The sequence below is a fragment of the Mytilus galloprovincialis genome, chromosome 2, assembly GCF_965363235.1.
Source record: "Mytilus galloprovincialis chromosome 2, xbMytGall1.hap1.1, whole genome shotgun sequence".
Classification (NCBI taxonomy): domain Eukaryota; kingdom Metazoa; phylum Mollusca; class Bivalvia; order Mytilida; family Mytilidae; genus Mytilus; species Mytilus galloprovincialis.
In genome coordinates, this window is record NC_134839.1 from 59,088,020 (window position 1) to 59,112,768 (window position 24,749).

Sequence of the window (24,749 nt, forward strand, 5' to 3'; positions counted from 1 at the left end):
ATACATTTGTACCTGTAATATGTTATTTTCTGCAATGTTTGTCATGCATGTCATGCATTTTAAACTGCATTGAGATAGCGTTCAGCATTTGAAATATATGTGATCTTGGATTAAACAGAATAATTCTTTTCTATTAAGTATTACAACAATTTTAATATCTTCTGTGTATTAACTTTTTATCCATTTCATATTTTGTCAATTTATGCAAAAATCGATAAATTAATTTTCTAACTTACTAAAAAAATCACTTGGCAGCGGTGGGATTCGAACCCACGCCTCCGAGGAGACTGGTGCCTTAAACCAGCGCCTTAGACCGCTCGGCCACGCTACCGACGCTTTATAGTTGAGCTAAATCAAGATATCATTCGTTTACAACATTTACAACTGATAAAAATATGTCTTATAGGCATACATTACGAAATATTACGTAGAAATATGTTTCTTTTTGGTTTTCCAAAATCAAACTCAAATTCTTTCTTAATACTAAATGCATGCAATCAAATTACATATTTCGCTTCTCTCTCTGAACAGAGTTATCCATTATTTGCTTAGTTCACATTTTTTGGAATGTCTATATATGGTAACATGCATAGCTCAAGTTGGCTGAGCATTTGATACTCACAAGTAACTTCATACAGGAGGGGCGGTTTTCACCATTTCACATTGGACGGAACCATGTAATCTATATTGTACATTCGGTTGAGGGCGCGATCGAAGCTTCTAGTCATGAGAAGAAATTATAACGCTTGAACGCTAGGTCGCTGTCGGCTCATCGAAACGTAATAAATGCACGTGCAAAACGGGCAAATTGGATAGCAAACTTTTTTTGTCGTTAGCAACAAATTGCCTTCGCAGGTTATTATTCTAACGAGTTTCTATCAGCACTACTCAATTCCCCTTTGGAGAAAAGAAAATGAAAAAAAAAATAATTTCAAAACAATTAAAAGTATTTCAAATAGTAAAGAGCTATAAAAATGAACAACCAACACAGCTCATTATGTTTGGCAATGTGTTTTCTTTAAGATAAATATGTTTCTTTCTGCCCTACACTCACCTTGACAAGTAACTACAATGTTAATGGTAATGTTATGAAGTATTTACACCTTAAATTGGAGTTTTAGAATCATGGCCTCGGTAGCGCAGTAGGTAGCGCGTCAGTCTCATAATCACAAATGACAGAGCGATCTGAAGGTCGTGAGTTCGATCCTCACCCGGGGCATAGTTTTTTTCTACCCGTAACTCTTGTTTTCAAAGCATTTCTGATAGTTCTGAAAACTTGTGTTATACATTTGTACCTGTAATATGTTATTTTCTGCAATGTTTGTCATGCATGTCATGCATTTTAAACTGCATTGAGATAGCGTTCAGCATTTGAAATATATGTGATCTTGGATTAAACAGAATAATTCTTTTCTATTAAGTATTACAACAATTTTAATATCTTCTGTGTATTAACTTTTTATCCATTTCATATTTTGTCAATTTATGCAAAAATCGATAAATTTATTTTCTAACTTACTAAAAAAATCACTTGGCAGCGGTGGGATTCGAACCCACGCCTCCGAGGAGACTGGTGCCTTCAACCAGCGCCTTAGACCGCTCGGCCACGCTACCGACGCTTTATAGTTGAGCTAAATCAAGGTATCATTCGTTTACAACATTTACAACTGATAAAAATATGTCTTATAGGCATACATTACGAAATATTACGTAGAAATATGTTTCTTTTTGGTTTTCCAAAATCAAACTCAAATTCTTTCTTAATACTAAATGCATGCAATCAAATTACATATTTCGCTTCTCTCTCTGAACAGAGTTATCCATTATTTGCTTAGTTCACATTTTTTGGAATGTCTATATATGGTAACATGCATAGCTCAAGTTGGCTGAGCATTTGATACTCACAAGTAACTTCATACAGGAGGGGCGGTTTTCACCATTTCCAAGGCCGTAACTACCCTTGAGGCAAGTGAGGCAATTGCCTCACTAAAATTTCGACAATGATTATTTTTTTTTAATACATATATATATAAATATAATAGTCATTTGTTGTTCTGTCTCAACTTTAATTTCTATAACTTGTCATCATTCCTTTTAAACTATTCTTCCTGTATATAATTCTTATATGATTTGCATATCTATAAATACTTGAATTGGATTGGTCAATTAGAATTTTTCTCTAAGTTTACACTTCGATAAACCATGTTCCCGAAACTACTTTTGTAATCTATTAATCTATTCATGCGCGATACACAAGCTTGCAGTGATCCCAGGATTTTCAGCAATTTGAGATTTAAAAACAATTGCATAACAGTTGTGACTATTCTAGTGCATATATAACCAAAAAAAAAAAAAGAAATAAATTTAATTCACTAAGATTCGAAAATGTATAAAAATAAAATTTAATAAAATTCCGCGAAATTTCATGAAGGATTTGGCGAATTTACGTCATGGCAAAACACGACGTCATACGAATAGAAATTTTCAAGGGAAAGATTATTTCGTTACGTGTACGCTTCAAATTCAAATAACATTTAATTAAAATGAAGTTTTTGAGGTAGGTGCTATTTTATTTAAGATTCCGTTGTATTTATCTGACATTTATGGTTTTTAGAAAGTCAAGATGGCGGCGTACTCCTTAGTTACGACTTGCCATTGTGCTTTTGATGGTAATATATATAGTAGCCATCATAAAAAAAAATGTTTATTAAATATCGCAAATGTTTGGCTGAAGAATTATAAGGATTAAACACATTTAATACTGTGAGAGAGACTTGTAAGCCTTTTATCATCTTATTCAACAAATGTAGTTAATGTATTACAGTATCTAAGAAAGGGACATTATAATAAAAGCTTAACGTTTACAAAGAAGCTGTGAAAATGAAAGCAAGTTTAAATTAACCCAGTTGGTGAAGTATGTCAAAGTTCTCAAAACTTTAAGTTTTTGCCTGCCAGTCATTGAAACTGACTGCTAAAACTAAAAATTGGTTGCTCTCGTTAAATATTTGTAACCTGTGTTTCCAGTTTTTATGATGTCATTGTAAATTATTTCTATAGACGCCGGTCAAAATTAATTAAGAAATAATTGATGCCAGCTATACTTTATTGTAGTTTTAACATGGGTAGGCATTATATTCGTGATTATTTTTGCCAGAGCGATAACACGAATATAATGCCTACCCATGTTAAAACTAAAATAAAGTATAGCTGGCATCAATTATTTCGATTCTGATTAGGACAATTACGGTAATTTCTATGTTCGCTGTGTATAAGTGTACGATCTTCGTGTAGGCTCTTCCATCGACCTCGCTGTCGATTTTTATCCAACTAGTTCAAACCAGTTTAATTTCGCAAAGTTGTAGGTTTCTAAAATTCAAAATTGAAACAGAAATTAACAAATTAATTTATCTGCCTTACTAAAACAATATTTGAGTCACAATATAACAGAAAATTTATATTACAACAGTCTTTTCCTTTGAGGTCAATTTCTGACACGCACATTTTCAAGTCAGTTGTCAATGGCGGTGGACGCACAAGGAGAATCGGGTAGGTCTTTATTTTACTAAATTAATCGTAAATATTTCGCCGGTTAATAGTGTAGCATTGGTAAATATGTTTATATTTGATAGAGGATTCCTTGATAAAGTTGTGCTGACATTTGAGACTTGGAAGGAGGGGCCCTTTTACAGAGATCCATTTATACTTGCGGTGGCTACATCTTGTAAAGTTGATCAAAGGGCACGCCTTTGTGCATCTGACGATTTCAAATGCTGTATTACATGATGATTAAAATTAATACTGGGTGACAATCTTGTTGCATTTGTAAAATGGATTGGAAACCTTGGTGGTATATTGGTAATTACGCCTATTTTTTTTTTATAGGAGAATGGGGTTCGATTCCCTGCTAGGGTCAATCCATTTTATCAGAAATATATGAAACAATTTTGTCATTTCAGTACAACAGTAATAATAACCTATACTTGATTTTATATTTTATCATCGGAACATATGTTTCAATGAAATTATTCTATACAATGACATGCCTTTTTAAAAGGAGAGATGAAACGTGTTTTTCAGAGGGAGGGGTTTTGAAGTTAGAACAGCCAACATGAACGATGCGGTATCTAGGTCAAATATATCAATTACGAATTGTAACACATTGTTGTCATTGTAAAAGTATAAGGAACAAAATGTGTATCATTTTAGTGTTTGAAAGTGGTTTAATTTAAGGAAATACATTAAATGCATATCAATTTGACGAAATTCATTTTTCTGCCGTAGTCAATATACGCATGTGCAAACTAATTTTATTGGATAATAAAGTATGGTTTCTTTACAAAGCTTAAGAAGCACGTCATATTAGAATTTCTCTTTACAGATAAATGAAATATAAATAATATGAAACATGAATGCATGGATTAGTTTTTATCCATGTTTCTTTAACCTTAAAAGTTGAAAGAATATCCCATATTCCAATTTGATATTATTGAGGAATCGAAGAACCTTTAACACAGGGATTTTGTCTTTACTTATTCGGGACTACGGAATTTCATTTCTTTATATTCGGGGTTTCGGAATCGGACACCCCCAAACCCTTACCCCTAAATTTATAGATTCTGGAACTAAAATACCACGTATGATGGTGCTTACAGGAAAGCTTAATTCCCTCTTGCAAACAAAACTGTTACTACCGATGCTGCTACCGAATTGCTGATAGAGAAGGAATTGGAAGAAGACATTGATCATTGTGTTGATGATGATGTGCTACCTTTTGAAACACAGACTGCCCTGATTGAACCGTTCATAGAAAAATTTTGAAAACTCTACTGAATCGATGTATGTTCTATGTTCTGGCAGCAGATTCAAATCAGTGATATTTGGATGATTATCTTACATATTAATTTAAATAAAGTTGTTAAAAATTTGGTGTTAGTAAAAGTCTTAAAATATGAAAAATTTATATAAAAAGTGTCCAAATTCAAAACATTATCAAACTCTCTAAAAATGCCTAGAATGCAGGATTTTGCATCATTCAATTCATACTCTCCAAAAAAAAAATTTTCGGCTCAATTATTTTGCCTCACTAAGATAAGATGCCTAGTTACGGCCTTGATTTCACATTGGACGGAACCATGTAATCTATATTGTACATTCGGTTGAGGGCGCGATCGAAGCTTCTAGTCATGAGAAGAAATTATAACGCTTGAACGCTAGGTCGCTGTCGGCTCATCGAAACGTAATAAATGCACGTGCAAAACGGGCAAATTGGATAGCAAACTTTTTTTGTCGTTAGCAACAAATTGCCTTCGCAGGTTATTATTCTAACGAGTTTCTATCAGCACTACTCAATTCCCCTTTGGAGAAAAGAAAATGAAAAAAAAAAAAAATTTCAAAACAATTAAAAGTATTTCAAATAGTAAAGAGCTATAAAAATGAACAACCAACACAGCTCATTATGTTTGGCAATGTGTTTCCTTTAAGATAAATATGTTTCTTTCTGCCCTACACTCACCTTGACAAGTAACTACAATGTTAATGGTAATGTTATGAAGTATTTACACCTTAAATTGGAGTTTTAGAATCATGGCCTCGGTAGCGCAGTAGGTAGCGCGTCAGTCTCATAATCACAAATGACAGAGCGATCTGAAGGTCGTGAGTTCGATCCTCACCCGGGGCATAGTTTTTTTCTACCCGTAACTCTTGTTTTCAAAGCATTTCTGATAGTTCTGAAAACTTGTGTTATACATTTGTACCTGTAATATGTTATTTTCTGCAATGTTTGTCATGCATGTCATGCATTTTAAACTGCATTGAGATAGCGTTCAGCATTTGAAATATATGTGATCTTGGATTAAACAGAATAATTCTTTTCTATTAAGTATTACAACAATTTTAATATCTTCTGTGTATTAACTTTTTATCCATTTCATATTTTGTCAATTTATGCAAAAATCGATAAATTAATTTTCTAACTTACTAAAAAAATCACTTGGCAGCGGTGGGATTCGAACCCACGCCTCCGAGGAGACTGGTGCCTTAAACCAGCGCCTTAGACCGCTCGGCCACGCTACCGACGCTTTATAGTTGAGCTAAATCAAGATATCATTCGTTTACAACATTTACAACTGATAAAAATATGTCTTATAGGCATACATTACGAAATATTACGTAGAAATATGTTTCTTTTTGGTTTTCCAAAATCAAACTCAAATTCTTTCTTAATACTAAATGCATGCAATCAAATTACATATTTCGCTTCTCTCTCTGAACAGAGTTATCCATTATTTGCTTAGTTCACATTTTTTGGAATGTCTATATATGGTAACATGCATAGCTCAAGTTGGCTGAGCATTTGATACTCACAAGTAACTTCATACAGGAGGGGCGGTTTTCACCATTTCACATTGGACGGAACCATGTAATCTATATTGTACATTCGGTTGAGGGCACGATCGAAGCTTCTAGTCATGAGAAGAAATTATAACGCTTGAACGCTAGGTCGCTGTCGGCTCATCGAAACGTAATAAATGCACGTGCAAAACGGGCAAATTGGATAGCAAACTTTTTTTGTCGTTAGCAACAAATTGCCTTCGCAGGTTATTATTCTAACGAGTTTCTATCAGCACTACTCAATTCCCCTTTGGAGAAAAGAAAATGAAAAAAAAAAAAAATTTCAAAACAATTAAAAGTATTTCAAATAGTAAAGAGCTATAAAAATGAACAACCAACACAGCTCATTATGTTTGGCAATGTGTTTCCTTTAAGATAAATATGTTTCTTTCTGCCCTACACTCACCTTGACAAGTAACTACAATGTTAATGGTAATGTTATGAAGTATTTACACCTTAAATTGGAGTTTTAGAATCATGGCCTCGGTAGCGCAGTAGGTAGCGCGTCAGTCTCATAATCACAAATGACAGAGCGATCTGAAGGTCGTGAGTTCGATCCTCACCCGGGGCATAGTTTTTTTCTACCCGTAACTCTTGTTTTCAAAGCATTTCTGATAGTTCTGAAAACTTGTGTTATACATTTGTACCTGTAATATGTTATTTTCTGCAATGTTTGTCATGCATGTCATGCATTTTAAACTGCATTGAGATAGCGTTCAGCATTTGAAATATATGTGATCTTGGATTAAACAGAATAATTCTTTTCTATTAAGTATTACAACAATTTTAATATCTTCTGTGTATTAACTTTTTATCCATTTCATATTTTGTCAATTTATGCAAAAATCGATAAATTAATTTTCTAACTTACTAAAAAAATCACTTGGCAGCGGTGGGATTCGAACCCACGCCTCCGAGGAGACTGGTGCCTTAAACCAGCGCCTTAGACCGCTCGGCCACGCTACCGACGCTTTATAGTTGAGCTAAATCAAGATATCATTCGTTTACAACATTTACAACTGATAAAAATATGTCTTATAGGCATACATTACGAAATATTACGTAGAAATATGTTTCTTTTTGGTTTTCCAAAATCAAACTCAAATTCTTTCTTAATACTAAATGCATGCAATCAAATTACATATTTCGCTTCTCTCTCTGAACAGAGTTATCCATTATTTGCTTAGTTCACATTTTTTGGAATGTCTATATATGGTAACATGCATAGCTCAAGTTGGCTGAGCATTTGATACTCACAAGTAACTTCATACAGGAGGGGCGGTTTTCACCATTTCACATTGGACGGAACCATGTAATCTATATTGTACATTCGGTTGAGGGCGCGATCGAAGCTTCTAGTCATGAGAAGAAATTATAACGCTTGAACGCTAGGTCGCTGTCGGCTCATCGAAACGTAATAAATGCACGTGCAAAACGGGCAAATTGGATAGCAAACTTTTTTTGTCGTTAGCAACAAATTGCCTTCGCAGGTTATTATTCTAACGAGTTTCTATCAGCACTACTCAATTCCCCTTTGGAGAAAAGAAAATGAAAAAAAAAATAATTTCAAAACAATTAAAAGTATTTCAAATAGTAAAGAGCTATAAAAATGAACAACCAACACAGCTCATTATGTTTGGCAATGTGTTTTCTTTAAGATAAATATGTTTCTTTCTGCCCTACACTCACCTTGACAAGTAACTACAATGTTAATGGTAATGTTATGAAGTATTTACACCTTAAATTGGAGTTTTAGAATCATGGCCTCGGTAGCGCAGTAGGTAGCGCGTCAGTCTCATAATCACAAATGACAGAGCGATCTGAAGGTCGTGAGTTCGATCCTCACCCGGGGCATAGTTTTTTTCTACCCGTAACTCTTGTTTTCAAAGCATTTCTGATAGTTCTGAAAACTTGTGTTATACATTTGTACCTGTAATATGTTATTTTCTGCAATGTTTGTCATGCATGTCATGCATTTTAAACTGCATTGAGATAGCGTTCAGCATTTGAAATATATGTGATCTTGGATTAAACAGAATAATTCTTTTCTATTAAGTATTACAACAATTTTAATATCTTCTGTGTATTAACTTTTTATCCATTTCATATTTTGTCAATTTATGCAAAAATCGATAAATTAATTTTCTAACTTACTAAAAAAATCACTTGGCAGCGGTGGGATTCGAACCCACGCCTCCGAGGAGACTGGTGCCTTAAACCAGCGCCTTAGACCGCTCGGCCACGCTACCGACGCTTTATAGTTGAGCTAAATCAAGATATCATTCGTTTACAACATTTACAACTGATAAAAATATGTCTTATAGGCATACATTACGAAATATTACGTAGAAATATGTTTCTTTTTGGTTTTCCAAAATCAAACTCAAATTCTTTCTTAATACTAAATGCATGCAATCAAATTACATATTTCGCTTCTCTCTCTGAACAGAGTTATCCATTATTTGCTTAGTTCACATTTTTTGGAATGTCTATATATGGTAACATGCATAGCTCAAGTTGGCTGAGCATTTGATACTCACAAGTAACTTCATACAGGAGGGGCGGTTTTCACCATTTCACATTGGACGGAACCATGTAATCTATATTGTACATTCGGTTGAGGGCGCGATCGAAGCTTCTAGTCATGAGAAGAAATTATAACGCTTGAACGCTAGGTCGCTGTCGGCTCATCGAAACGTAATAAATGCACGTGCAAAACGGGCAAATTGGATAGCAAACTTTTTTTGTCGTTAGCAACAAATTGCCTTCGCAGGTTATTATTCTAACGAGTTTCTATCAGCACTACTCAATTCCCCTTTGGAGAAAAGAAAATGAAAAAAAAAAAAAATTTCAAAACAATTAAAAGTATTTCAAATAGTAAAGAGCTATAAAAATGAACAACCAACACAGCTCATTATGTTTGGCAATGTGTTTCCTTTAAGATAAATATGTTTCTTTCTGCCCTACACTCACCTTGACAAGTAACTACAATGTTAATGGTAATGTTATGAAGTATTTACACCTTAAATTGGAGTTTTAGAATCATGGCCTCGGTAGCGCAGTAGGTAGCGCGTCAGTCTCATAATCACAAATGACAGAGCGATCTGAAGGTCGTGAGTTCGATCCTCACCCGGGGCATAGTTTTTTTCTACCCGTAACTCTTGTTTTCAAAGCATTTCTGATAGTTCTGAAAACTTGTGTTATACATTTGTACCTGTAATATGTTATTTTCTGCAATGTTTGTCATGCATGTCATGCATTTTAAACTGCATTGAGATAGCGTTCAGCATTTGAAATATATGTGATCTTGGATTAAACAGAATAATTCTTTTCTATTAAGTATTACAACAATTTTAATATCTTCTGTGTATTAACTTTTTATCCATTTCATATTTTGTCAATTTATGCAAAAATCGATAAATTTATTTTCTAACTTACTAAAAAAATCACTTGGCAGCGGTGGGATTCGAACCCACGCCTCCGAGGAGACTGGTGCCTTAAACCAGCGCCTTAGACCGCTCGGCCACGCTACCGACGCTTTATAGTTGAGCTAAATCAAGGTATCATTCGTTTACAACATTTACAACTGATAAAAATATGTCTTATAGGCATACATTACGAAATATTACGTAGAAATATGTTTCTTTTTGGTTTTCCAAAATCAAACTCAAATTCTTTCTTAATACTAAATGCATGCAATCAAATTACATATTTCGCTTCTCTCTCTGAACAGAGTTATCCATTATTTGCTTAGTTCACATTTTTTGGAATGTCTATATATGGTAACATGCATAGCTCAAGTTGGCTGAGCATTTGATACTCACAAGTAACTTCATACAGGAGGGGCGGTTTTCACCATTTCACATTGGACGGAACCATGTAATCTATATTGTACATTCGGTTGAGGGCGCGATCGAAGCTTCTAGTCATGAGAAGAAATTATAACGCTTGAACGCTAGGTCGCTGTCGGCTCATCGAAACGTAATAAATGCACGTGCAAAACGGGCAAATTGGATAGCAAACTTTTTTTGTCGTTAGCAACAAATTGCCTTCGCAGGTTATTATTCTAACGAGTTTCTATCAGCACTACTCAATTCCCCTTTGGAGAAAAGAAAATGAAAAAAAAAATAATTTCAAAACAATTAAAAGTATTTCAAATAGTAAAGAGCTATAAAAATGAACAACCAACACAGCTCATTATGTTTGGCAATGTGTTTTCTTTAAGATAAATATGTTTCTTTCTGCCCTACACTCACCTTGACAAGTAACTACAATGTTAATGGTAATGTTATGAAGTATTTACACCTTAAATTGGAGTTTTAGAATCATGGCCTCGGTAGCGCAGTAGGTAGCGCGTCAGTCTCATAATCACAAATGACAGAGCGATCTGAAGGTCGTGAGTTCGATCCTCACCCGGGGCATAGTTTTTTTCTACCCGTAACTCTTGTTTTCAAAGCATTTCTGATAGTTCTGAAAACTTGTGTTATACATTTGTACCTGTAATATGTTATTTTCTGCAATGTTTGTCATGCATGTCATGCATTTTAAACTGCATTGAGATAGCGTTCAGCATTTGAAATATATGTGATCTTGGATTAAACAGAATAATTCTTTTCTATTAAGTATTACAACAATTTTAATATCTTCTGTGTATTAACTTTTTATCCATTTCATATTTTGTCAATTTATGCAAAAATCGATAAATTAATTTTCTAACTTACTAAAAAAATCACTTGGCAGCGGTGGGATTCGAACCCACGCCTCCGAGGAGACTGGTGCCTTAAACCAGCGCCTTAGACCGCTCGGCCACGCTACCGACGCTTTATAGTTGAGCTAAATCAAGATATCATTCGTTTACAACATTTACAACTGATAAAAATATGTCTTATAGGCATACATTACGAAATATTACGTAGAAATATGTTTCTTTTTGGTTTTCCAAAATCAAACTCAAATTCTTTCTTAATACTAAATGCATGCAATCAAATTACATATTTCGCTTCTCTCTCTGAACAGAGTTATCCATTATTTGCTTAGTTCACATTTTTTGGAATGTCTATATATGGTAACATGCATAGCTCAAGTTGGCTGAGCATTTGATACTCACAAGTAACTTCATACAGGAGGGGCGGTTTTCACCATTTCACATTGGACGGAACCATGTAATCTATATTGTACATTCGGTTGAGGGCGCGATCGAAGCTTCTAGTCATGAGAAGAAATTATAACGCTTGAACGCTAGGTCGCTGTCGGCTCATCGAAACGTAATAAATGCACGTGCAAAACGGGCAAATTGGATAGCAAACTTTTTTTGTCGTTAGCAACAAATTGCCTTCGCAGGTTATTATTCTAACGAGTTTCTATCAGCACTACTCAATTCCCCTTTGGAGAAAAGAAAATGAAAAAAAAAATAATTTCAAAACAATTAAAAGTATTTCAAATAGTAAAGAGCTATAAAAATGAACAACCAACACAGCTCATTATGTTTGGCAATGTGTTTTCTTTAAGATAAATATGTTTCTTTCTGCCCTACACTCACCTTGACAAGTAACTACAATGTTAATGGTAATGTTATGAAGTATTTACACCTTAAATTGGAGTTTTAGAATCATGGCCTCGGTAGCGCAGTAGGTAGCGCGTCAGTCTCATAATCACAAATGACAGAGCGATCTGAAGGTCGTGAGTTCGATCCTCACCCGGGGCATAGTTTTTTTCTACCCGTAACTCTTGTTTTCAAAGCATTTCTGATAGTTCTGAAAACTTGTGTTATACATTTGTACCTGTAATATGTTATTTTCTGCAATGTTTGTCATGCATGTCATGCATTTTAAACTGCATTGAGATAGCGTTCAGCATTTGAAATATATGTGATCTTGGATTAAACAGAATAATTCTTTTCTATTAAGTATTACAACAATTTTAATATCTTCTGTGTATTAACTTTTTATCCATTTCATATTTTGTCAATTTATGCAAAAATCGATAAATTAATTTTCTAACTTACTAAAAAAATCACTTGGCAGCGGTGGGATTCGAACCCACGCCTCCGAGGAGACTGGTGCCTTAAACCAGCGCCTTAGACCGCTCGGCCACGCTACCGACGCTTTATAGTTGAGCTAAATCAAGATATCATTCGTTTACAACATTTACAACTGATAAAAATATGTCTTATAGGCATACATTACGAAATATTACGTAGAAATATGTTTCTTTTTGGTTTTCCAAAATCAAACTCAAATTCTTTCTTAATACTAAATGCATGCAATCAAATTACATATTTCGCTTCTCTCTCTGAACAGAGTTATCCATTATTTGCTTAGTTCACATTTTTTGGAATGTCTATATATGGTAACATGCATAGCTCAAGTTGGCTGAGCATTTGATACTCACAAGTAACTTCATACAGGAGGGGCGGTTTTCACCATTTCACATTGGACGGAACCATGTAATCTATATTGTACATTCGGTTGAGGGCGCGATCGAAGCTTCTAGTCATGAGAAGAAATTATAACGCTTGAACGCTAGGTCGCTGTCGGCTCATCGAAACGTAATAAATGCACGTGCAAAACGGGCAAATTGGATAGCAAACTTTTTTTGTCGTTAGCAACAAATTGCCTTCGCAGGTTATTATTCTAACGAGTTTCTATCAGCACTACTCAATTCCCCTTTGGAGAAAAGAAAATGAAAAAAAAAATAATTTCAAAACAATTAAAAGTATTTCAAATAGTAAAGAGCTATAAAAATGAACAACCAACACAGCTCATTATGTTTGGCAATGTGTTTTCTTTAAGATAAATATGTTTCTTTCTGCCCTACACTCACCTTGACAAGTAACTACAATGTTAATGGTAATGTTATGAAGTATTTACACCTTAAATTGGAGTTTTAGAATCATGGCCTCGGTAGCGCAGTAGGTAGCGCGTCAGTCTCATAATCACAAATGACAGAGCGATCTGAAGGTCGTGAGTTCGATCCTCACCCGGGGCATAGTTTTTTTCTACCCGTAACTCTTGTTTTCAAAGCATTTCTGATAGTTCTGAAAACTTGTGTTATACATTTGTACCTGTAATATGTTATTTTCTGCAATGTTTGTCATGCATGTCATGCATTTTAAACTGCATTGAGATAGCGTTCAGCATTTGAAATATATGTGATCTTGGATTAAACAGAATAATTCTTTTCTATTAAGTATTACAACAATTTTAATATCTTCTGTGTATTAACTTTTTATCCATTTCATATTTTGTCAATTTATGCAAAAATCGATAAATTAATTTTCTAACTTACTAAAAAAATCACTTGGCAGCGGTGGGATTCGAACCCACGCCTCCGAGGAGACTGGTGCCTTAAACCAGCGCCTTAGACCGCTCGGCCACGCTACCGACGCTTTATAGTTGAGCTAAATCAAGATATCATTCGTTTACAACATTTACAACTGATAAAAATATGTCTTATAGGCATACATTACGAAATATTACGTAGAAATATGTTTCTTTTTGGTTTTCCAAAATCAAACTCAAATTCTTTCTTAATACTAAATGCATGCAATCAAATTACATATTTCGCTTCTCTCTCTGAACAGAGTTATCCATTATTTGCTTAGTTCACATTTTTTGGAATGTCTATATATGGTAACATGCATAGCTCAAGTTGGCTGAGAATTTGATACTCACAAGTAACTTCATACAGGAGGGGCGGTTTTCACCATTTCACATTGGACGGAACCATGTAATCTATATTGTACATTCGGTTGAGGGCGCGATCGAAGCTTCTAGTCATGAGAAGAAATTATAACGCTTGAACGCTAGGTCGCTGTCGGCTCATCGAAACGTAATAAATGCACGTGCAAAACGGGCAAATTGGATAGCAAACTTTTTTTGTCGTTAGCAACACATTGCCTTCGCAGGTTATTATTCTAACGAGTTTCTATCAGCACTACTCAATTCCCCTTTGGAGAAAAGAAAATGAAAAAAAAAATAATTTCAAAACAATTAAAAGTATTTCAAATAGTAAAGAGCTATAAAAATGAACAACCAACACAGCTCATTATGTTTGGCAATGTGTTTTCTTTAAGATAAATATGTTTCTTTCTGCCCTACACTCACCTTGACAAGTAACTACAATGTTAATGGTAATGTTATGAAGTATTTACACCTTAAATTGGAGTTTTAGAATCATGGCCTCGGTAGCGCAGTAGGTAGCGCGTCAGTCTCATAATCACAAATGACAGAGCGATCTGAAGGTCGTGAGTTCGATCCTCACCCGGGGCATAGTTTTTTTCTACCCGTAACTCTTGTTTTCAAAGCATTTCTGATAGTTCTGAAAACTTGTGTTATACATTTGTACCTGTAATATGTTATTTTCTGCAATGTTTGTCATGCATGTCATGCATTTTAAACTGCATTGAGATAGCGTTCAGCATTTGAAATATATGTGATCTTGGATTAAACAGAATAATTCTTTTCTATTAAGTATTACAACAATTTTAATATCTTCTGTGTATTAACTTTTTATCCATTTCATATTTTGTCAATTTATGCAAAAATCGATAAATTAATTTTCTAACTTACTAAAAAAATCACTTGGCAGCGGTGGGATTCGAACCCACGCCTCCGAGGAGACTGGTGCCTTAAACCAGCGCCTTAGACCGCTCGGCCACGCTACCGACGCTTTATAGTTGAGCTAAATCAAGATATCATTCGTTTACAACATTTACAACTGATAAAAATATGTCTTATAGGCATACATTACGAAATATTACGTAGAAATATGTTTCTTTTTGGTTTTCCAAAATCAAACTCAAATTCTTTCTTAATACTAAATGCATGCAATCAAATTACATATTTCGCTTCTCTCTCTGAACAGAGTTATCCATTATTTGCTTAGTTCACATTTTTTGGAATGTCTATATATGGTAACATGCATAGCTCAAGTTGGCTGAGCATTTGATACTCACAAGTAACTTCATACAGGAGGGGCGGTTTTCACCATTTCACATTGGACGGAACCATGTAATCTATATTGTACATTCGGTTGAGGGCGCGATCGAAGCTTCTAGTCATGAGAAGAAATTATAACGCTTGAACGCTAGGTCGCTGTCGGCTCATCGAAACGTAATAAATGCACGTGCAAAACGGGCAAATTGGATAGCAAACTTTTTTTGTCGTTAGCAACAAATTGCCTTCGCAGGTTATTATTCTAACGAGTTTCTATCAGCACTACTCAATTCCCCTTTGGAGAAAAGAAAATGAAAAAAAAAATAATTTCAAAACAATTAAAAGTATTTCAAATAGTAAAGAGCTATAAAAATGAACAACCAACACAGCTCATTATGTTTGGCAATGTGTTTTCTTTAAGATAAATATGTTTCTTTCTGCCCTACACTCACCTTGACAAGTAACTACAATGTTAATGGTAATGTTATGAAGTATTTACACCTTAAATTGGAGTTTTAGAATCATGGCCTCGGTAGCGCAGTAGGTAGCGCGTCAGTCTCATAATCACAAATGACAGAGCGATCTGAAGGTCGTGAGTTCGATCCTCACCCGGGGCATAGTTTTTTTCTACCCGTAACTCTTGTTTTCAAAGCATTTCTGATAGTTCTGAAAACTTGTGTTATACATTTGTACCTGTAATATGTTATTTTCTGCAATGTTTGTCATGCATGTCATGCATTTTAAACTGCATTGAGATAGCGTTCAGCATTTGAAATATATGTGATCTTGGATTAAACAGAATAATTCTTTTCTATTAAGTATTACAACAATTTTAATATCTTCTGTGTATTAACTTTTTATCCATTTCATATTTTGTCAATTTATGCAAAAATCGATAAATTAATTTTCTAACTTACTAAAAAAATCACTTGGCAGCGGTGGGATTCGAACCCACGCCTCCGAGGAGACTGGTGCCTTAAACCAGCGCCTTAGACCGCTCGGCCACGCTACCGACGCTTTATAGTTGAGCTAAATCAAGATATCATTCGTTTACAACATTTACAACTGATAAAAATATGTCTTATAGGCATACATTACGAAATATTACGTAGAAATATGTTTCTTTTTGGTTTTCCAAAATCAAACTCAAATTCTTTCTTAATACTAAATGCATGCAATCAAATTACATATTTCGCTTCTCTCTCTGAACAGAGTTATCCATTATTTGCTTAGTTCACATTTTTTGGAATGTCTATATATGGTAACATGCATAGCTCAAGTTGGCTGAGCATTTGATACTCACAAGTAACTTCATACAGGAGGGGCGGTTTTCACCATTTCACATTGGACGGAACCATGTAATCTATATTGTACATTCGGTTGAGGGCGCGATCGAAGCTTCTAGTCATGAGAAGAAATTATAACGCTTGAACGCTAGGTCGCTGTCGGCTCATCGAAACGTAATAAATGCACGTGCAAAACGGGCAAATTGGATAGCAAACTTTTTTTGTCGTTAGCAACAAATTGCCTTCGCAGGTTATTATTCTAACGAGTTTCTATCAGCACTACTCAATTCCCCTTTGGAGAAAAGAAAATGAAAAAAAAAATAATTTCAAAACAATTAAAAGTATTTCAAATAGTAAAGAGCTATAAAAATGAACAACCAACACAGCTCATTATGTTTGGCAATGTGTTTTCTTTAAGATAAATATGTTTCTTTCTGCCCTACACTCACCTTGACAAGTAACTACAATGTTAATGGTAATGTTATGAAGTATTTACACCTTAAATTGGAGTTTTAGAATCATGGCCTCGGTAGCGCAGTAGGTAGCGCGTCAGTCTCATAATCACAAATGACAGAGCGATCTGAAGGTCGTGAGTTCGATCCTCACCCGGGGCATAGTTTTTTTCTACCCGTAACTCTTGTTTTCAAAGCATTTCTGATAGTTCTGAAAACTTGTGTTATACATTTGTACCTGTAATATGTTATTTTCTGCAATGTTTGTCATGCATGTCATGCATTTTAAACTGCATTGAGATAGCGTTCAGCATTTGAAATATATGTGATCTTGGATTAAACAGAATAATTCTTTTCTATTAAGTATTACAACAATTTTAATATCTTCTGTGTATTAACTTTTTATCCATTTCATATTTTGTCAATTTATGCAAAAATCGATAAATTAATTTTCTAACTTACTAAAAAAATCACTTGGCAGCGGTGGGATTCGAACCCACGCCTCCGAGGAGACTGGTGCCTTAAACCAGCGCCTTAGACCGCTCGGCCACGCTACCGACGCTTTATAGTTGAGCTAAATCAAGATATCATTCGTTTACAACATTTACAACTGATAAAAATATGTCTTATAGGCATACATTACGAAATATTACGTAGAAATATGTTTCTTTTTGGTTTTCCAAAATCAAACTCAAATTCTTTCTTAATACTAAATGCATGCAATCAAATTACATATTTCGCTTCTCTCTCTGAACAGAGTTATCCATTATTTGCTTAGTTCACATTTTTTGGAATGTCTATATATGGTAACATGCATAGCTCAAGTTGGCTGAGCATTTGATACTCACAAGTAACTTCATACAGGAGGGGCGGTTTTCACCATTTCACATTGGACGGAACCATGTAATCTATATTGTACATTCGGTTGAGGGCGCGATCGAAGCTTCTAGTCATGAGAAGAAATTATAACGCTTGAACGCTAGGTCGCTGTCGGCTCATCGAAACGTAATAAATGCACGTGCAAAACGGGCAAATTGGATAGCAAACTTTTTTTGTCGTTAGCAACAAATTGCCTTCGCAGGTTATTATTCTAACGAGTTTCTATCAGCACTACTCAATTCCCCTTTGGAGAAAAGAAAATGAAAAAAAAAATAATTTCAAAACAATTAAAAGTATTTCAAATAGTAAAGAGCTATAAAAATGAACAACCAACACAGCTCATTATGTTTGGCAATGTGTTTTCTTTAAGATAAATATGTTTCTTTCTGCCCTACACTCACCTTGACAAGTAACTACAATGTTAATGGTAATGTTATGAAGTATTTACACCTTAAATTGGAGTTTTAGAATCATGGCCTCGGTAGCGCAGTAGGTAGCGCGTCAGTCTCATAATCACAAATGACAGAGCGATCTGAAGGTCGTGAGTTCGATCCTCACCCGGGGCATAGTTTTTTTCTACCCGTAACTCTTGTTTTCAAAGCATTTCTGATAGTTCTGAAAACTTGTGTTATACATTTGTACCTGTAATATGTTATTTTCTGCAATGTTTGTCATGCATGTCATGCATTTTAAACTGCATTGAGATAGCGTTCAGCATTTGAAATATATGTGATCTTGGATTAAACAGAATAATTCTTTTCTATTAAGTATTACAACAATTTTAATATCTTCTGTGTATTAACTTTTTATCCATTTCATATTTTGTCAATTTATGCAAAAATCGATAAATTAATTTTCTAACTTACTAAAAAAATCACTTGGCAGCGGTGGGATTCGAACCCACGCCTCCGAGGAGACTGGTGCCTTAAACCAGCGCCTTAGACCGCTCGGCCACGCTACCGACGCTTTATAGTTGAGCTAAATCAAGATATCATTCGTTTACAACATTTACAACTGATAAAAATATGTCTTATAGGCATACATTACGAAATATTACGTAGAAATATGTTTCTTTTTGGTTTTCCAAAATCAAACTCAAATTCTTTCTTAATACTAAATGCATGCAATCAAATTACATATTTCGCTTCTCTCTCTGAACAGAGTTATCCATTATTTGCTTAGTTCACATTTTTTGGAATGTCTATATATGGTAACATGCATAGCTCAAGTTGGCTGAGCATTTGATACTCACAAGTAACTTCATACAGGAGGGGCGGTTTTCACCATTTCACATTGGACGGAACCATGTAATCTATATTGTACATTCGGTTGAGGGCGCGATCGAAGCTTCTAGTCATGAGAAGAAATTATAACGCTTGAACGCTAGGTCGCTGTCGGCTCATCGAAACGTAATAAATGCACGTGCAAAACGGGCAAATTGGATAGCAAACTTTTTTTGTCGTTAGCAACAAATTGCCTTCGCAGGTTATTATTCTAACGAGTTTCTATCAGCACTACTCAATTCCCCTTTGGAGAAAAGAAAATGAAAAAAAAAATAATTTCAAAACAATTAAAAGTATTTCAAATAGTAAAGAGCTATAAAAATGAACAACCAACACAGCTCATTATGTTTGGCAATGTGTTTTCTTTAAGATAAATATGTTTCTTTCTGCCCTACACTCACCTTGACAAGTAACTACAATGTTAATGGTAATGTTATGAAGTATTTACACCTTAAATTGGAGTTTTAGAATCATGGCCTCGGTAGCGCAGTAGGTAGCGCGTCAGTCTCATAATCACAAATGACAGAGCGATCTGAAGGTCGTGAGTTCGATCCTCACCCGGGGCATAGTTTTTTTCTACCCGTAACTCTTGTTTTCAAAGCATTTCTGATAGTTCTGAAAACTTGTGTTATACATTTGTACCTGTAATATGTTATTTTCTGCAATGTTTGTCATGCATGTCATGCATTTTAAACTGCATTGAGATAGCGTTCAGCATTTGAAATATATGTGATCTTGGATTAAACAGAATAATTCTTTTCTATTAAGTATTACAACAATTTTAATATCTTCTGTGTATTAACTTTTTATCCATTTCATATTTTGTCAATTTATGCAAAAATCGATAAATTAATTTTCTAACTTACTAAAAAAATCACTTGGCAGCGGTGGGATTCGAACCCACGCCTCCGAGGAGACTGGTGCCTTAAACCAGCGCCTTAGACCGCTCGGCCACGCTACCGACGCTTTATAGTTGAGCTAAATCAAGATATCATTCGTTTACAACATTTACAACTGATAAAAATATGTCTTATAGGCATACATTACGAAATATTACGTAGAAATATGTTTCTTTTTGGTTTTCCAAAATCAAACTCAAATTCTTTCTTAATACTAAATGCATGCAATCAAATTACATATTTCGCTTCTCTCTCTGAACAGAGTTATCCATTATTTGCTTAGTTCACATTTTTTGGAATGTCTATATATGGTAACATGCATAGCTCAAGTTGGCTGAGCATTTGATACTCACAAGTAACTTCATACAGGAGGGGCGGTTTTCACCATTTCACATTGGACGGAACCATGTAATCTATATTGTACATTCGGTTGAGGGCGCGATCGAAGCTTCTAGTCATGAGAAGAAATTATAACGCTTGAACGCTAGGTCGCTGTCGGCTCATCGAAACGTAATAAATGCACGTGCAAAACGGGCAAATTGGATAGCAAACTTTTTTTGTCGTTAGCAACAAATTGCCTTCGCAGGTTATTATTCTAACGAGTTTCTATCAGCACTACTCAATTCCCCTTTGGAGAAAAGAAAATGAAAAAAAAAATAATTTCAAAACAATTAAAAGTATTTCAAATAGTAAAGAGCTATAAAAATGAACAACCAACACAGCTCATTATGTTTGGCAATGTGTTTTCTTTAAGATAAATATGTTTCTTTCTGCCCTACACTCACCTTGACAAGTAACTACAATGTTAATGGTAATGTTATGAAGTATTTACACCTTAAATTGGAGTTTTAGAATCATGGCCTCGGTAGCGCAGTAGGTAGCGCGTCAGTCTCATAATCACAAATGACAGAGCGATCTGAAGGTCGTGAGTTCGATCCTCACCCGGGGCATAGTTTTTTTCTACCCGTAACTCTTGTTTTCAAAGCATTTCTGATAGTTCTGAAAACTTGTGTTATACATTTGTACCTGTAATATGTTATTTTCTGCAATGTTTGTCATGCATGTCATGCATTTTAAACTGCATTGAGATAGCGTTCAGCATTTGAAATATATGTGATCTTGGATTAAACAGAATAATTCTTTTCTATTAAGAATTACAACAATTTTAATATCTTCTGTGTATTAACTTTTTATCCATTTCATATTTTGTCAATTTATGCAAAAATCGATAAATTAATTTTCTAACTTACTAAAAAAATCACTTGGCAGCGGTGGGATTCGAACCCACGCCTCCGAGGAGACTGGTGCCTTAAACCAGCGCCTTAGACCGCTCGGCCACGCTACCGACGCTTTATAGTTGAGCTAAATCAAGATATCATTCGTTTACAACATTTACAACTGATAAAAATATGTCTTATAGGCATACATTACGAAATATTACGTAGAAATATGTTTCTTTTTGGTTTTCCAAAATCAAACTCAAATTCTTTCTTAATACTAAATGCATGCAATCAAATTACATATTTCGCTTCTCTCTCTGAACAGAGTTATCCATTATTTGCTTAGTTCACATTTTTTGGAATGTCTATATATGGTAACATGCATAGCTCAAGTTGGCTGAGCATTTGATACTCACAAGTAACTTCATACAGGAGGGGCGGTTTTCACCATTTCACATTGGACGGAACCATGTAATCTATATTGTACATTCGGTTGAGGGCGCGATCGAAGCTTCTAGTCATGAGAAGAAATTATAACGCTTGAACGCTAGGTCGCTGTCGGCTCATCGAAACGTAATAAATGCACGTGCAAAACGGGCAAATTGGATAGCAAACTTTTTTTGTCGTTAGCAACAAATTGCCTTCGCAGGTTATTATTCTAACGAGTTTCTATCAGCACTACTCAATTCCCCTTTGGAGAAAAGAAAATGAAAAAAAAAATAATTTCAAAACAATTAAAAGTATTTCAAATAGTAAAGAGCTATAAAAATGAACAACCAACACAGCTCATTATGTTTGGCAATGTGTTTTCTTTAAGATAAATATGTTTCTTTCTGCCCTACACTCACCTTGACAAGTAACTACAATGTTAATGGTAATGTTATGAAGTATTTACACCTTAAATTGGAGTAATAGAATCATGGCCTCGGTAGCGCAGTAGGTAGCGCGTCAGTCTCATAATCACAAATGACAGAGCGATCTGAAGGTCGTGAGTTCGATCCTCACCCGGGGCATAGTTTTTTTCTACCCGTAACTCTTGTTTTCAAAGCATTTCTGATAGTTCTGAAAACTTGTGTTATACATTTGTACCTGTAATATGTTATTTTCTGCAATGTTTGTCATGCATGTCATGCATTTTAAACTGCATTGAGATAGCGTTCAGCATTTGAAATATATGTGATCTTGGATTAAACAGAATAATTCTTTTCTATTAAGTATTACAACAATTTTAATATCTTCTGTGTATTAACTTTTTATCCATTTCATATTTTGTCAATTTATGCAAAAATCGATAAATTAATTTTCTAACTTACTAAAAAAATCACTTGGCAGCGGTGGGATTCGAACCCACGCCTCCGAGGAGACTGGTGCCTTAAACCAGCGCCTTAGACCGCTCGGCCACGCTACCGACGCTTTATAGTTGAGCTAAATCAAGATATCATTCGTTTACAACATTTACAACTGATAAAAATATGTCTTATAGGCATACATTACGAAATATTACGTAGAAATATGTTTCTTTTTGGTTTTCCAAAATCAAACTCAAATTCTTTCTTAATACTAAATGCATGCAATCAAATTACATATTTCGCTTCTCTCTCTGAACAGAGTTATCCATTATTTGCTTAGTTCACATTTTTTGGAATGTCTATATATGGTAACATGCATAGCTCAAGTTGGCTGAGCATTTGATACTCACAAGTAACTTCATACAGGAGGGGCGGTTTTCACCATTTCACATTGGACGGAACCATGTAATCTATATTGTACATTCGGTTGAGGGCGCGATCGAAGCTTCTAGTCATGAGAAGAAATTATAACGCTTGAACGCTAGGTCGCTGTCGGCTCATCGAAACGTAATAAATGCACGTGCAAAACGGGCAAATTGGATAGCAAACTTTTTTTGTCGTTAGCAACAAATTGCCTTCGCAGGTTATTATTCTAACGAGTTTCTATCAGCACTACTCAATTCCCCTTTGGAGAAAAGAAAATGAAAAAAAAAATAATTTCAAAACAATTAAAAGTATTTCAAATAGTAAAGAGCTATAAAAATGAACAACCAACACAGCTCATTATGTTTGGCAATGTGTTTTCTTTAAGATAAATATGTTTCTTTCTGCCCTACACTCACCTTGACAAGTAACTACAATGTTAATGGTAATGTTATGAAGTATTTACACCTTAAATTGGAGTTTTAGAATCATGGCCTCGGTAGCGCAGTAGGTAGCGCGTCAGTCTCATAATCACAAATGACAGAGCGATCTGAAGGTCGTGAGTTCGATCCTCACCCGGGGCATAGTTTTTTTCTACCCGTAACTCTTGTTTTCAAAGCATTTCTGATAGTTCTGAAAACTTGTGTTATACATTTGTACCTGTAATATGTTATTTTCTGCAATGTTTGTCATGCATGTCATGCATTTTAAACTGCATTGAGATAGCGTTCAGCATTTGAAATATATGTGATCTTGGATTAAACAGAATAATTCTTTTCTATTAAGTATTACAACAATTTTAATATCTTCTGTGTATTAACTTTTTATCCATTTCATATTTTGTCAATTTATGCAAAAATCGATAAATTAATTTTCTAACTTACTAAAAAAATCACTTGGCAGCGGTGGGATTCGAACCCACGCCTCCGAGGAGACTGGTGCCTTAAACCAGCGCCTTAGACCGCTCGGCCACGCTACCGACGCTTTATAGTTGAGCTAAATCAAGATATCATTCGTTTACAACATTTACAACTGATAAAAATATGTCTTATAGGCATACATTACGAAATATTACGTAGAAATATGTTTCTTTTTGGTTTTCCAAAATCAAACTCAAATTCTTTCTTAATACTAAATGCATGCAATCAAATTACATATTTCGCTTCTCTCTCTGAACAGAGTTATCCATTATTTGCTTAGTTCACATTTTTTGGAATGTCTATATATGGTAACATGCATAGCTCAAGTTGGCTGAGCATTTGATACTCACAAGTAACTTCATACAGGAGGGGCGGTTTTCACCATTTCACATTGGACGGAACCATGTAATCTATATTGTACATTCGGTTGAGGGCGCGATCGAAGCTTCTAGTCATGAGAAGAAATTATAACGCTTGAACGCTAGGTCGCTGTCGGCTCATCGAAACGTAATAAATGCACGTGCAAAACGGGCAAATTGGATAGCAAACTTTTTTTGTCGTTAGCAACAAATTGCCTTCGCAGGTTATTATTCTAACGAGTTTCTATCAGCACTACTCAATTCCCCTTTGGAGAAAAGAAAATGAAAAAAAAAATAATTTCAAAACAATTAAAAGTATTTCAAATAGTAAAGAGCTATAAAAATGAACAACCAACACAGCTCATTATGTTTGGCAATGTGTTTTCTTTAAGATAAATATGTTTCTTTCTGCC

At 34.7% G+C, this 24,749-nt stretch overlaps 33 non-coding genes across 33 annotated transcripts; 16 read left to right on the top strand and 17 right to left on the bottom strand.

The window, feature by feature from the left end:
- Positions 1-249: 249 nt before the first annotated feature.
- Trnal-aag (transfer RNA leucine (anticodon AAG)) lies at positions 250-331 on the bottom strand. The gene has a single exon. It is a non-coding gene; the product is annotated as a tRNA-Leu (tRNA).
- A 797-nt stretch (positions 332-1,128) lies between these two features.
- Trnam-cau (transfer RNA methionine (anticodon CAU)) lies at positions 1,129-1,219 on the top strand. Its single transcript is given in 2 exon segments — positions 1,129-1,165; positions 1,184-1,219. It is a non-coding gene; the product is annotated as a tRNA-Met (tRNA).
- A 313-nt stretch (positions 1,220-1,532) lies between these two features.
- Positions 1,533-1,614, bottom strand: Trnal-aag (transfer RNA leucine (anticodon AAG)). The gene has a single exon. It is a non-coding gene; the product is annotated as a tRNA-Leu (tRNA).
- Positions 1,615-5,586: 3,972 nt separating this feature from the next.
- On the top strand, positions 5,587-5,677 carry Trnam-cau (transfer RNA methionine (anticodon CAU)). Its single transcript is given in 2 exon segments — positions 5,587-5,623; positions 5,642-5,677. It is a non-coding gene; the product is annotated as a tRNA-Met (tRNA).
- Positions 5,678-5,990: 313 nt separating this feature from the next.
- Positions 5,991-6,072, bottom strand: Trnal-aag (transfer RNA leucine (anticodon AAG)). The gene has a single exon. It is a non-coding gene; the product is annotated as a tRNA-Leu (tRNA).
- A 798-nt stretch (positions 6,073-6,870) lies between these two features.
- Trnam-cau (transfer RNA methionine (anticodon CAU)) lies at positions 6,871-6,961 on the top strand. The gene is given in 2 exon segments: positions 6,871-6,907; positions 6,926-6,961. It is a non-coding gene; the product is annotated as a tRNA-Met (tRNA).
- Positions 6,962-7,274: 313 nt separating this feature from the next.
- Trnal-aag (transfer RNA leucine (anticodon AAG)) lies at positions 7,275-7,356 on the bottom strand. Its single transcript has one exon. It is a non-coding gene; the product is annotated as a tRNA-Leu (tRNA).
- A 797-nt stretch (positions 7,357-8,153) lies between these two features.
- Positions 8,154-8,244, top strand: Trnam-cau (transfer RNA methionine (anticodon CAU)). The gene is given in 2 exon segments: positions 8,154-8,190; positions 8,209-8,244. It is a non-coding gene; the product is annotated as a tRNA-Met (tRNA).
- A 313-nt stretch (positions 8,245-8,557) lies between these two features.
- On the bottom strand, positions 8,558-8,639 carry Trnal-aag (transfer RNA leucine (anticodon AAG)). The gene has a single exon. It is a non-coding gene; the product is annotated as a tRNA-Leu (tRNA).
- A 798-nt stretch (positions 8,640-9,437) lies between these two features.
- On the top strand, positions 9,438-9,528 carry Trnam-cau (transfer RNA methionine (anticodon CAU)). Its single transcript is given in 2 exon segments — positions 9,438-9,474; positions 9,493-9,528. It is a non-coding gene; the product is annotated as a tRNA-Met (tRNA).
- A 313-nt stretch (positions 9,529-9,841) lies between these two features.
- Trnal-aag (transfer RNA leucine (anticodon AAG)) lies at positions 9,842-9,923 on the bottom strand. Its single transcript has one exon. It is a non-coding gene; the product is annotated as a tRNA-Leu (tRNA).
- A 797-nt stretch (positions 9,924-10,720) lies between these two features.
- Trnam-cau (transfer RNA methionine (anticodon CAU)) lies at positions 10,721-10,811 on the top strand. Its single transcript is given in 2 exon segments — positions 10,721-10,757; positions 10,776-10,811. It is a non-coding gene; the product is annotated as a tRNA-Met (tRNA).
- A 313-nt stretch (positions 10,812-11,124) lies between these two features.
- Trnal-aag (transfer RNA leucine (anticodon AAG)) lies at positions 11,125-11,206 on the bottom strand. Its single transcript has one exon. It is a non-coding gene; the product is annotated as a tRNA-Leu (tRNA).
- Positions 11,207-12,003: 797 nt separating this feature from the next.
- Positions 12,004-12,094, top strand: Trnam-cau (transfer RNA methionine (anticodon CAU)). Its single transcript is given in 2 exon segments — positions 12,004-12,040; positions 12,059-12,094. It is a non-coding gene; the product is annotated as a tRNA-Met (tRNA).
- Positions 12,095-12,407: 313 nt separating this feature from the next.
- Trnal-aag (transfer RNA leucine (anticodon AAG)) lies at positions 12,408-12,489 on the bottom strand. The gene has a single exon. It is a non-coding gene; the product is annotated as a tRNA-Leu (tRNA).
- Positions 12,490-13,286: 797 nt separating this feature from the next.
- Trnam-cau (transfer RNA methionine (anticodon CAU)) lies at positions 13,287-13,377 on the top strand. Its single transcript is given in 2 exon segments — positions 13,287-13,323; positions 13,342-13,377. It is a non-coding gene; the product is annotated as a tRNA-Met (tRNA).
- A 313-nt stretch (positions 13,378-13,690) lies between these two features.
- Trnal-aag (transfer RNA leucine (anticodon AAG)) lies at positions 13,691-13,772 on the bottom strand. The gene has a single exon. It is a non-coding gene; the product is annotated as a tRNA-Leu (tRNA).
- A 797-nt stretch (positions 13,773-14,569) lies between these two features.
- Trnam-cau (transfer RNA methionine (anticodon CAU)) lies at positions 14,570-14,660 on the top strand. Its single transcript is given in 2 exon segments — positions 14,570-14,606; positions 14,625-14,660. It is a non-coding gene; the product is annotated as a tRNA-Met (tRNA).
- A 313-nt stretch (positions 14,661-14,973) lies between these two features.
- Positions 14,974-15,055, bottom strand: Trnal-aag (transfer RNA leucine (anticodon AAG)). The gene has a single exon. It is a non-coding gene; the product is annotated as a tRNA-Leu (tRNA).
- Positions 15,056-15,852: 797 nt separating this feature from the next.
- Trnam-cau (transfer RNA methionine (anticodon CAU)) lies at positions 15,853-15,943 on the top strand. Its single transcript is given in 2 exon segments — positions 15,853-15,889; positions 15,908-15,943. It is a non-coding gene; the product is annotated as a tRNA-Met (tRNA).
- A 313-nt stretch (positions 15,944-16,256) lies between these two features.
- Positions 16,257-16,338, bottom strand: Trnal-aag (transfer RNA leucine (anticodon AAG)). Its single transcript has one exon. It is a non-coding gene; the product is annotated as a tRNA-Leu (tRNA).
- Positions 16,339-17,135: 797 nt separating this feature from the next.
- Positions 17,136-17,226, top strand: Trnam-cau (transfer RNA methionine (anticodon CAU)). Its single transcript is given in 2 exon segments — positions 17,136-17,172; positions 17,191-17,226. It is a non-coding gene; the product is annotated as a tRNA-Met (tRNA).
- Positions 17,227-17,539: 313 nt separating this feature from the next.
- On the bottom strand, positions 17,540-17,621 carry Trnal-aag (transfer RNA leucine (anticodon AAG)). The gene has a single exon. It is a non-coding gene; the product is annotated as a tRNA-Leu (tRNA).
- Positions 17,622-18,418: 797 nt separating this feature from the next.
- Trnam-cau (transfer RNA methionine (anticodon CAU)) lies at positions 18,419-18,509 on the top strand. The gene is given in 2 exon segments: positions 18,419-18,455; positions 18,474-18,509. It is a non-coding gene; the product is annotated as a tRNA-Met (tRNA).
- Positions 18,510-18,822: 313 nt separating this feature from the next.
- On the bottom strand, positions 18,823-18,904 carry Trnal-aag (transfer RNA leucine (anticodon AAG)). Its single transcript has one exon. It is a non-coding gene; the product is annotated as a tRNA-Leu (tRNA).
- Positions 18,905-19,701: 797 nt separating this feature from the next.
- Trnam-cau (transfer RNA methionine (anticodon CAU)) lies at positions 19,702-19,792 on the top strand. The gene is given in 2 exon segments: positions 19,702-19,738; positions 19,757-19,792. It is a non-coding gene; the product is annotated as a tRNA-Met (tRNA).
- A 313-nt stretch (positions 19,793-20,105) lies between these two features.
- On the bottom strand, positions 20,106-20,187 carry Trnal-aag (transfer RNA leucine (anticodon AAG)). The gene has a single exon. It is a non-coding gene; the product is annotated as a tRNA-Leu (tRNA).
- Positions 20,188-20,984: 797 nt separating this feature from the next.
- Trnam-cau (transfer RNA methionine (anticodon CAU)) lies at positions 20,985-21,075 on the top strand. Its single transcript is given in 2 exon segments — positions 20,985-21,021; positions 21,040-21,075. It is a non-coding gene; the product is annotated as a tRNA-Met (tRNA).
- A 313-nt stretch (positions 21,076-21,388) lies between these two features.
- Positions 21,389-21,470, bottom strand: Trnal-aag (transfer RNA leucine (anticodon AAG)). Its single transcript has one exon. It is a non-coding gene; the product is annotated as a tRNA-Leu (tRNA).
- Positions 21,471-22,267: 797 nt separating this feature from the next.
- On the top strand, positions 22,268-22,358 carry Trnam-cau (transfer RNA methionine (anticodon CAU)). The gene is given in 2 exon segments: positions 22,268-22,304; positions 22,323-22,358. It is a non-coding gene; the product is annotated as a tRNA-Met (tRNA).
- Positions 22,359-22,671: 313 nt separating this feature from the next.
- Positions 22,672-22,753, bottom strand: Trnal-aag (transfer RNA leucine (anticodon AAG)). Its single transcript has one exon. It is a non-coding gene; the product is annotated as a tRNA-Leu (tRNA).
- A 797-nt stretch (positions 22,754-23,550) lies between these two features.
- Positions 23,551-23,641, top strand: Trnam-cau (transfer RNA methionine (anticodon CAU)). Its single transcript is given in 2 exon segments — positions 23,551-23,587; positions 23,606-23,641. It is a non-coding gene; the product is annotated as a tRNA-Met (tRNA).
- Positions 23,642-23,954: 313 nt separating this feature from the next.
- Positions 23,955-24,036, bottom strand: Trnal-aag (transfer RNA leucine (anticodon AAG)). The gene has a single exon. It is a non-coding gene; the product is annotated as a tRNA-Leu (tRNA).
- Positions 24,037-24,749: the final 713 nt, after the last annotated feature.